The 12,187-nt window shown below is 36.7% G+C and overlaps 1 protein-coding gene across 5 annotated transcripts in view; it reads right to left on the bottom strand.

Annotated features, from left to right (window-relative positions):
• LOC131684306 (TLD domain-containing protein 2) overlaps positions 1-12,187 on the bottom strand; it is a 688,368-nt gene that overhangs the window by 651,184 nt on the left and 24,997 nt on the right. The gene's annotated exons all lie outside the window — the stretch shown is intronic.

Genomic DNA, 12,187 nt, shown 5'->3' with positions numbered 1-12,187 from the left:
ATCAAACTTGTGCTGGTCGGCGAAGAAAGTTTCTGCTTCCCTACTTGCTCCGGAATATCAAACTTGTGCTGGTCGGCGAAGAACAGTAGCCCCGGAAGCTGCCGGAAGTCCGCCTTGATGTAAGTCTCATCATCCATTGTGAGAAAATGAGGCTTTGTCAGCATCTGAGTGTACAGTTTCCGGGCCCGTGATCTTCCAGGTCCCTGGTTCTGAGAACGAAAGACTTGGACAGATTCAACTTTTTGGCCACATCCCTGACCGAAGCATTGGGATTCCGTTTAAACGCTTTCACTACACGCTAGTAATCTTGATCACTAATAGAACATCCATTCTGACTGCATTTCGATGCTCAGAGTTTGGTAGTAACGTTTAATCACACGAATCACCGTTAAATGCCCCACTCCGAGTTGTTTTCTGATATCCCGATGAGAGAGTTGAGGATTTTCCAGGTGCTTGCGCAAAATCAATTCGCGACGGAAGTCTTCGTGTCATTTGCAGTCGTTTGCAATGAATGTTGAATATTTTCAATAGGGTTAAGAAAACTGTGGCATTAAAAAACTGGTATTTTTGGTATTGATATTAAAAAAAAGTGAAAAAAGCGATAAAACCAATAAAACCTGAATTTAGAATAAAATTAGGAAAACATGAGAAATTAGAAATACAGTATTATTCATGTGAAACCCCTCCAAACCAGAATTAATTAGAATGAAAAAAACTTAATGATGACTAATTCAATTAAATATTCAATAATAATGATTTTGGGAGTATATTGTTTGATCACTTCATTAAAAAAATATTGTTTTAGGTATCATGAGGACTTTTGAAAAATAGTGGGAATCTTACAACTGATCTCTAAGCCAAGATCCCATAATTGTTATGAGCTCTTTTTTGAAGAGATGGTCCGAAATATGGATTATTGGCAATGTTTCGAATGGCAAGCGAAGATTTTTTCCTTGTTTATTTGACATGGCTCTATGCGTTAGCATAACTGAGCCGCTGCGTGTTGAGATCCTCTTCTTTGGTAATGAAACATAGGGTACGTCTGCCACACCTTGGGGGTCATTCGGTCCGTCTTCTCCTGCATTTTCGTTCACGTCCATGTCGTCATCGGTACTGTATTTATGATGTTCACGGTCCGATGTTCTTGTTTGTTTCTTGTACTTACGGGTCGCTGTTGTAAATCCTTTGTCATCGGTATTTGATTTTTTCTTGCTGGTTGTGGTTGTTGGTTTTGAGGTATTTGATGTAATCGTTGTTTCTTCGATGTTTAAAATGGAAGTTGGTTTGGTGTTGTTTATTGCCTGGTCCGCAGTCGTTGGTTTAACAACCGGTTGTGGTTTAGCATACGATGATTGTACACCCAGGTTTTTTTACGCGGGGGATACCGCGTTAATTGGAAAATCCGCGTAAAAAAAACCGCGTTAATTCGAAAATCCACGTCAAAAAACTCTCAGCAAAAGACTTAGAATAATTTTGGAAGTTTTTTTGGACGGATTTCGCAATTAATGCGGTTTTTGCAAAAAATATTTCATGTCTTTTTTAATGCAAAAAACATAGATGATTTTCGGAACGATGGAAGAGACGGGTCTGACTCCTTATGGCCCACACCCCAACAATATGGGTATTTTCGGAATAGACTTGAAGAGTAGGTGCCAGAAATTGATTTTGGCTCCATTTTGAAATCAAAGATGGCGACTTCCGGTTTAGCGAAATTCGATATAACCCAATCAATATAGGTATTTTCGGAATGGTCTTGAAGAGTAGGTGCCAGAAATTGATTTTTGACGCAATTTTGAAATCAAAGATGGTGACTTCCGGTTTAGCGAAATTCGCTATAACTCAATCAATATGGATATTTGCGGAATGGTCTTGACGAGTAGGTGTCAGAAATTGATTTTTGACGCCATTTTGAAATAAAAACTGGCGACTTCCAGTTTAGCGAAATTCGCTATAACTTAATCAATATGAATATTTTCGGAATGGTCTTGACGAGTAGGTGCCAGAAATTGATTTTTAACGCTATTTTGAAATCAAAGATGACGACTTCCGGTTTAGCGAAATTCGCTAACTCAATCAATATAAATATTTTCGGAATGGTCTTGAAGAGTGCCAAAAATTGATTTTTTACGCCATTTTGAAATCAAAGATGGCGACTTCCGGTTTAGCGGAATTCGCTATAATTCACTCAATATGGATATTTTCGGAGTGGTCTTGAAGAGTAGCTGCCAGAAATTGATTTTTGGCGCCATTTTGAAATCAAAGATGGCGATTTCCGGTTTAGCGAAATTTGCTGTAACCCAATCAATATGGGTATTTTCGGAATGGTCTTCACGAGTAGGTGCTAGAAATAATTAAATTTGCACCTTCCCCGCAAGCTTTTCCATGAAAAATTGATTTGCGCCATTTTCAAATCCCAGATGACGACTTCCGGCTTAGCGAGATTTTCTCCAACTCAATCAACATGAGTATTTTCGGAATAGTTTCGACGAGTAGCAGACAAACGTCGATGTTTGGCGTCATTTTAAAATTCTAGATAGCGACTTCCGGTATACCGAAGTTCCCCCATGAAAAATCTGGGCAATCATCCAAATCACCCTCAAATATAAGATCAAATCATAAACCAGCAAAATGCAAAATATTTTTATGTGTTCATTTATGTGAGTGCGGTGAGAATGGAGGAGAGAGAAGAAAGAGACATATGTGGTGTGAGGTGGGGGTTTGAATTTATTCAAATTAAACATATTGCTTAAATTTAAGTAAATTCAACTGTTTAATTAAAACAACTTCCAAAAATACCCATATTGATTGGGTTATAGCGAATTTCGCTAAATCGGAAATCGCCATCTTGGATTTAAACATCAATTTTTGGAACCTACTCGTTAAGATCATTCCAAAAATACTCATATTGATCGGGTTATAGTGAATGTGGCTAACCCGGAAGTCGCCATCTTGGAATTCAAAATGGCGTCAAACATCGATCTTTGTCTCCAACTCGTCAATACCATTCCGAAAATACCCATATTTATTGGGTCATAGCGAATTTCACTAAACCGCCATTTTGAAATCAAAGATGGCAATCTTTGATTTCAAAATGGCGTCAAAATCAATTTCTGGCACCTACTCTTCAAGTCCATTCCGAAAATACCCATATTGTTGGGGTGTGGGCCATAAGGAGTCTTGCAGACCCGTCTCTTCCATCTTTCTTCTAAGTCTTTTGCATTCAAAAGGACTTATAATATTTTTGCAAAAACCGCGTTAATTGGAAAATCCGCGTAAAAAAACCGCGTTAATTGGAAAATCCGCGTAAAAAAACGCGTTTATTGGAAAATTCGCGATAAAAAACCTCGTAAAAAACCGCGTAAAAAACCTGGATGTATACCGGTTTTGGTCGTAGCAGGTGGAATTTCCTTAGCAGTCTCTGTGCAAGGTTTTCCGTGGTGTAGCGGCTGATCACTGGCGAATACTGGCATGTAGGAATTTGCCCTGGGTACTTGATTAGTGTTCGTTAAAAATATTGAACACCTCTAAGTGATGTGGATATGAAAGTCAAGTAAGAGGGAATATGTTTTGTCGGACGCATTCTCACCACACGAACGCCGTTCCGGAGTCCTGGGAAGAAGTTCCTCCAAGTATCTTCCGTAACACTATTCACCTCTCCGTATTTTGACATGATTTTTTTTGATAACGGAGTCGCTAGTACGTGGTGCCAGGTCATGTATCTTTATTTCAATACTGTCAACATCTACATACTGGTTGGAGGAAGTTTCTTAAGAACCGTTTTATATCTCAATATATTGCAATTGTGTAGTCTTCATATTTTCAACAAAGTTGTTTGAATTCGTATTACCAACAACTTTGCTGAAGACACCAAGTCCCTTGCAATTTTTGAAGAATTATTTCTCCATAATTACTTCGAGGAGATTTAATTACCAACATCACTATATCAAAAGAAGTGCTTTTTATGGTGAAATGCTTCTTCGAGGTTGTTAAACCTTCAAAGTTAATGGTTTCGAAATTATATGCTCTTGACCGTTAGAAAAGTATTTGAACATTTATTCCACTTTAAAAGTGCACTTTGTATTTGCATTCTTTGACTTCATTGACGTACTATAAATGAAATTATGAAAGGCAACTGTTAGATTAATTTTGTTCCTGAACTTTCACTAATTTATCAAACTTGCATTAAATTTAAGCAATTTCGAAAAATCTACGATTTTTATCAAAACCCTCCCTCCCAAACCAAATTTCTGACTACGCAACTGAAAGGAGAGTATAGTACCGTAAATGGGGTATCATTGACCACCGGGGTAGCCTTGGTCACATAAGACTTGTAGTAACTGTAGGATAAGCTATAACTAAACCGGTCAATTTTCGGAAGAAAATATTTTTGTTGATCCACAAAAAATCAGCGATTTTGACATTAAAAATGTCTTACTCCACTATCTGGGGCTAGGTGTCATTCTAAAATCTAAACTATCTCCCATGTAACGAAACTATGTAAGGTTTGCACGCTTATAACTCCGATATTACTAGATGGATTTTAATCATTCATACACCAACCGATTCAGAAACACCTAACTTAAATATTGGTAATAATTTAATATCTCCCCAATAAAAGTAGACTTTTGGAAATTGGTAAAATTAAAAAGTTCACAAAAAACGGGAAAAATACCATTCGTGAGGCAGATTTCTCAGACACAGCCGTCAAAAGAGGGCAGCTTAGTTGCTCAATGAAACACGAAAAGTCATAAATAGAAGCAACGCATGTCCGTTTAAATCAGTTGTTGCTCTTATCCCACACGAGCAACGTCGTCTCCGGGCGATGCAATAAGCGCTATCGATTTTCGGTAACGTTGGCATTTGCACACACTCGCACCTAAGTGACTAAACAATATACGGTTAGTTTATAAATAGAGGTGACGCGTACCCGTTTGAATCAGTTTTTGTTCTTATGTCGAACGGGTAAGATCATGGCTGCAGCGTCTGGGCACTACAATAAGCGGTAGACGCTATGCATTTTCGGCAGCGGTGGCCGTGTGCGGATTTGTCGGGTACCAGCATGGTGTCACAGAATGATTTGCAAAGTGGGTGGGCGGGGTGGTTTGGATTTAATTCAATACGGTGTGTGCTGCTTAAGAGTGTTGCGTTTGAAAAAAATATATTTATTTTTATGCATGCGTGTGCGTTGTAACTTGTTAATCCATGTTTACGGCGCTTTGTAGCTGTGTAGGGTAAAGAGCCAATTGGTTTTCATGTTTCATATTTCGGTTATATGTTTTTTATCAGTAAGGCATCTGACAACGTGCTTCTGTAGTTATTGCACTGCTCAGCAGCGTAGTATTTTATATAGGAGAGTACACTCAGGTTTTTTACGCGGATTTTGAAATTTACGCGGTTTTCATTAACGCGTTTTTTTGACATTGCACTATCTGGGGCAGGGTGTCATTCTAAAATCAAACGATGTCACGTTTTTGCGTCACTATTTTGAACGCTAATAACTTTCTTATTTATGAACGGATTTCCGTCTGGTTATCACTAAACAATTCAGAATTAACTGAAATTATGTTTTATTGCTATAGTGTTTTTGTATTTCAATAGTACACTATTGAAAAACAAGCAAAAATGAACAGATCTCGAAAACGTGAAAACTCTCATACATCAGTCAATCTATCCCCGGCAGCGCCGTCGAAAGGGAGCAGCTTAGTGATTCAAACGAACACGAAAAGTTATAAATAAATGTGCCGTGTGCCTGTTTGAATCAGTTGTTGCTCTTTTGCCAGCCAAATAACATCGTATCTATAGCGTCTCGTACGACAGATTTGAGCACCTAGCACACTACGCTTCTATGAATGACGTCATCCTCGACTATTTAAAGAATATCATTTCTCGAGCGACTTCATTCTCCCGTCGATCGTCGGGCCGTAAAGAACAGCAGTAGCAATCATGCATGTTGACAATGCACTGCGTAGAGTGCTGCATTTGATCACTGCTACCGCTGGGGGTGATCCGATGTAAAAAGCGCGCGGCTGGAAAAAACCGACTAATTGTTCCATTCTGCATGTTATTGGTAAATTAAAAACCCTTTTAAGGGCTATAACAAACAATGAAGAACAAATTTGAATATTTCCAATCATTGACAGCGATAATTCAATTGCGCAGTTTATATTCGTTATTTGTTGCTTGCACACGCGCAAGCAATCTGAAATTTGCAACAATCTGTTATTTGTTTAAATTTATCCTTCCGAAACAATACAAAAATGGGCAGCTACTTAAAGTACATTTCGAGGCTGAAATTGGTGAAAACCTGCGATTTATTAAAAAATAATCTTTCGGAAACATAATCCAAAATTCTGCAATGTTTCAGAAAATTGGAGAATGTAGCAACACTGCCAACTAGCGAAAGCCGTACCAAAAAGAATCCGCAAATTTTTGTTCGTTATTCTGCATGAAGGCAGTCCTTCCATCAACAATGCGAAAGTGATAAAAGCCGATGTCACGTTTCGAACTATCAGTATTTCAAATTATCTGTTGAAGGGGAAGGTTGTTTGTTTCTATCCAATTTTAATTATTTATCCGATGTAAGTAGCGCGTGGCTGGAAGAGACGGCAAACCGTTATTGCGGCTGACTGTTGGTTCCATTTCGCATGTTATTTTTGTAAATTAAAAGCCCTTTTCAGGGCTATAACCAACAATGAAAAACAAGTTTGAAAAATTCTTGACGATGACAACGATAACCTAATTCCGCCGTTTATATTCGTTACTTGTTGCTTGCGCGTACATTGACAATCTGAAATTTACAACAATCTGTGATTTGTTTAAAATTATCCTTCCGAAACAATACAAAAATGTACAGTTATTTAAAAGTATATTGTCATGCTGAAATTGGCGAAAATCAAGCCAAATCCAAAAGTCTACAATATTATAGAAATCGGAGGATATGAAAAATCCGCAAATATTTTTTCGTCATTCTCGTGAAGGTAGTCCTTCCATCATCAGTGCGAAAGAGATAAAAGCCGATGTCACGTTCCAAGCTATCAGTATTTCATATTAGATTCTGAAGGGAAGGGTTGTTTCTTGTTATTTCGAAATATTTATCTGATGTAAGTAGCGTGAGAAGGCAGACCTTGTTTTGCAGCTGACTAATTGTTCCATTCTGCATGTGATTTTTGTTAAACCAAAAGCCCTTAGTTAGTTTAGTACTTTTCATTCCATAGCACGCGTGTTTGTGGATTCCACAAATAGTCCTTTTCAGGATTCCACCAATGGACTCCAAATATAGAACATTTCAGAGTTAATGTTAATTATACTACCGAATATATAAAGATACATATGTTAAACTTTCTTTGTTTACGAATAGTTTGAGTTATGACCAGTTAATTTTCTATCATGCTTGCAAACATTTAATTTGATAGCAGGTATTTAAAGATAGATGTAAGGTTTTGTTTGTGAGCATCATTAATTGATGTTCCCATTTCATGGATTTGAATAAAACTTTTTTAAAACTTGAATTTATCACACTATAGGTTATCGATTTTAATTTAAAAATTCAACAATTATCTCTAGTGAAGAATAGCATGCCTGTGTGTAGTTCTAAAACAGTCTATGGCATTAAGGGGTTTTAATTTGGCCACGGATAATATTGATTGCTTATAAAACTGGCTACATTTTTAATGTCATCGTGGTCGTGTCTTGTACACAACCCTTAAATTTTTTTTTGTCAAACATCAGAGAATCTCAATGAGCTTTAAGGATGACAATTCGCCGGTTGTATAAAATTTAGGAAATTACTTCAAACTTCAGAGAATTTTCATGCACTCAAACATTTTACATAAACAGCAGAGTGTTCACGATATTCACTCATCTTTTACCAAATACGGGGTAATTCTGCCAACTTCAAAAAATTCTACGATCTTGATCGAAATCGTTAGAACTTCTGGAAAGTTTACGAAATTTCAAGAGTATTTAAAGGATTTATGGAAAAAAAAAATTCCAACATCTAGGGGTGTCTTCAAGTTTTACAATATTACTTCAAACAAATAAATTACAACGAACCTCAAGAAACTCACACTTAACATCACAAAATTAGGAAAGTTTGACCAAAAACTTTTGCATGCTTTATGTACGGTATGTCTCACAAGCATCAGAGAAGTATTACTAACTTCGAAGTAACCGGTCAAATTCAAAGAAATTTTTCTGAAGATCAAAAATGATTTTAATAACATTTAAGGTATACTATCTAGAGCAATGATAACACGATTTTTTCTAATTGATTTTCAAATATTATGCACATAAAATGTGAGTGCTGAATTCATTACATTCTAGGAGATACTAAGTTTTGAATGGAATGGGTGAGATTCGGATCAAGTACGCCTAACGAATTTGATGGAGACTCATATGACTTACAGATCTGGACAAACGCAGCTAAACGAGCCTTTTTTGCTCTATACTTCTTTTGTGAAACTTGCGCGAGCAATTAAAGGAAGTATTCAACATATTGGCGTGGTTCAAGGATTAAGGTATGATAGTGAACTATGCTGTATATATCTTTAAGCTCATATGATGTCATAAAATATATTTAAAATTTAATCGCCTTTGCAAATATATTTAAATATCTGTTTTGCGACCATAAAATAAAGGAATAGAAAAACAATATATAATCCTGTCCGGAGAAGAATTGTTAATGGCATAGCGCTCGCGGAAATGCTATCAAATTCAAAGAATTTATTAATAACTCTCAAATATCCTACAATATTCTGAGGCATCTTATTCCTTTCGGTTTTTTATTACAAATTCAGAATATTTTATGCGAAACTCAGAAAAATCGTACGTAGTCAAGGAACTGAATAAGTCCGAGGAAATGCTTTTACATGCCATTTTCAATTATTCTGGCTGTAGCAAACCGTTCTTCTAAAACCAAGTACACAAGTGATTGAACAGTTTATCACTCATATGGGAATTAATTTAGTGACAAATTGTATTTTTTGTAAATTTCCATTCAATATTAAACATAAAAAGTAATATTTTGAAATTTATTTTTGTGATTCGATAGTACGTACACTAAACGAAGCGAAGGTGTACATACTATCGAGGTATACCTGTATAAGAATTGACGAAACATGAGTGCGACGAAGAGAAGTTTTGTATATGTTGGAATTGCTCTTTGGGCAATTTTTTATTGGAACCGTTTTAGTACTAAACATCTTGCTTTTACAGCATTTTTTCTTGTTACCGTAAAGGTATTACGGCCAAGTTTTGGGTGCACACTAACATTCTTTTCTTTGCTCGATGACGCACAGTGGCACCTCCCCATACAAAGTTGTGACAAAATTATAAAAATTGGTTTATGTGGCTAAAAATTGGGTTTTTAACTAATTTTGGGTCGCTGAATCCATTTCTGCTATCAGTTTTGAAATTTCATAATTCTTCTTTTTTTACACGTTAATAATAATAGTCAATAACATCGGATAGCAGAAATGGTTGCCAAAACTAATAAAAATTGCTAATTTTTCAGTAATATGATGTCAAGTAGGCAACCAATTTGCAAGAAGATTCATGAGATACAGGGCGTCTCCATATGAATATTTTCAAAAACATAGATAAAACAACTTCGGCGAAAAAAATGCGCAAGATGAGGCCTATATATCTTGAAACTAAACTAAATTTGGAGTCAGATTCATGATAACTGACCCATGGGAGACCATCTCAAAAATTGGAAGAGGTATAAAGATAAATTACTGAAACGACATTAAATTTTTCAATTGCTTTTTCTTAATACAGAACAAAGGTAAATCATTTCTGTATAAAAAACTCATATTTACAGTATAGCATATTCATTTTTCTTTCCAAAAAACTTAAAACTACTCCAATTGGCCATGTAACTCCTGAGATATCGCCATTTGAAGTTTGAAGGTGCGAACAATTCTATGGAAACGAATTGAATAGAAATCATCGACATCACTTGCTTCAACGACATGTGAAAATTCATTTTTCATCCGATGATCGTAAAATTTTGAGATACTTTTGTTCGAACGAGGAGAAAAATAAAATAAATATTTTAGAAAGAATTACAAGACATTGATTTTTGGGGTTTTGTCACTCGTCGTGCCACTGTGTGACGATAAGGACGTGGCCGGCGCCGTTATTGGTATTTCAAAGTATGAAGCATTCGAAACGGGCACATTGAGAATGGATAGATACTCGTAGGCTCCATTTTTTGATTCTCCATGCAATTTCCTTTGTTCTTGTCAAACACGGCGTAGGAACTAAGACATGTACAGTCATCATGCCCATGCGGCAAAGACACAATTAAAATATGATCTAATTAAATTATCATTTAAACAAAAATGCACGCTCACATCGAATCACCTGGCCGTTTGCGGTGCACTTTAATTTTTACACCCAAGGCTCCCATTCGACGTGTTCCTGCATTTTTATCACACATTTAAGGAGTGAACACTCTTATGCGATAGTCCAGTTTTGTGTGACATTAGCAATAAATGTTTAGCAAGTTAATTTGTTCGTGTCAAGAGAGTGAACCAGAAAATGCTAATTACATACTTGCTAACGAGTTCTGCGACAACTTCTATGATATGCACTGTTCTTTAATCACGTCTAATTTATAAGATATGTCGAATAATAACACCGAAATTCGAAAAATGCCAGGAGCGCTCATTTCCAATTCACACCGATGTCGTTTTTTTACTCGTGATTTAAAGACCATAACAGAAGTCATAAAAATGCTCTTACCGGATGATGCCATGAAAAAACAGCTTCCTTTATTGCAATGATTCCATCCTGTGTCTACATCATAGATCGTAAAACCAAACCAAACGCGAAAGGAACTTGTGTTTCTGCACGTTGGCAGTCCACGGGACACAAACAGCCTCGACAGGACGCTTGCTTCACGGACGAGAAAAGCAGAAGGAAGAAAATGTTGCGGCTGGCAAATTAGCTTCTTACAAGGTCACCAAGGTTGGTTGAATTGGTTGCGCCCACTGCCGCCGCGCTTCGCCAACAAGGGATCACACGGATCCAGCTTCTCTGAGGGCCAATGAATAAAATGTTAGCTGTTGTCTGTGGACACCTTTTCATCAAATGATAATGAGGTTTCCGCACGTTCCTACCGGACAGTGGCAGCTCGAGAATTGGTTGGTGCTTGGTATTTCGGAGAGGTGGTTTATTTTTTTTCCGAGAACGGTCAAATTACATTACCGAGGCTAGGGACCAGGTCCTTTCTACAGAAAGTTGTCGGTACGAGCTCTCACCCTTTTCATTTGCGCTTAAATGTCAGAAAAACCATGGAAAGGTTTTAGTTTTCCTTTTTCAACGAAAACACACCAATGGATGGATCAAATTGTTTCTGTTTTCTTTATAACCTTTGCCATTAAAGAACGAATGAAAAACATCTAAAGTTGATCGTATTCATTGTGCTGGTAAGTTTGTTTGAGATTATTTGTTTTGTGAAAAAACACTATTTATTACACTAGCCAGAAGATAATATATTAGACTTACTTGGCATGCAGCGATATAACTAAATACAATACAATTTCTGTGGCCATTTTATGTTGACTTTATCTTCGTCGTCGCTCTCCACAAAAGTTTTTATAGTGTCGTGTGTGATTCTGCGATTTTTCATTTTGAAATGCCAACTTTCAGTTGAATCAACCGCAACCAAGACCGAAATTCAAAGCCTCCCTCAATCACTCACCTTAAACCATGTGGGATTTTCATGATAAAACCGAATGCTTTCAAATCGAAAATGAAGGGAAAAATAATTGTGCGGCGGCGTGGCTGTTTGAATGAATGATACAACTAACAACTGCAGTTTGAATATAGCAGGATATCATTTGAGATTTGTTTCTTCTTCAAGTTCAAACAAACCTATCGAAATTATTTGTTTTATTTCACATCCTGGATCGAAATTTTGAAGCAGATGAAGCTGATAAAACTAGAAATAGACAACTTATTGTATTATTGTATGCATTGTATGTATGTATTGCATTTCAATTTGTGGGTACCCTGGTACCCTCGTTGGCCTGTTAAAGGTGTTTTTTGTTGGACACATAACTGTTAAAACATCCTAGTTCGATCTAATGTGGGCAGTGATACACCAGGCTAACGAAAAACCGAAACACCGCAAACTATTAGTATGAAACAAAACCAATTATTTTAGTTGGGTGTTTTATAA

Source organism: Topomyia yanbarensis, chromosome 2 (genome assembly GCF_030247195.1).
Source record: "Topomyia yanbarensis strain Yona2022 chromosome 2, ASM3024719v1, whole genome shotgun sequence".
NCBI classification, from domain to species: domain Eukaryota; kingdom Metazoa; phylum Arthropoda; class Insecta; order Diptera; family Culicidae; genus Topomyia; species Topomyia yanbarensis.
Note: the sequence above shows the minus strand (reverse complement) of the source record. Positions and strands in the feature narration are given on the sequence as shown.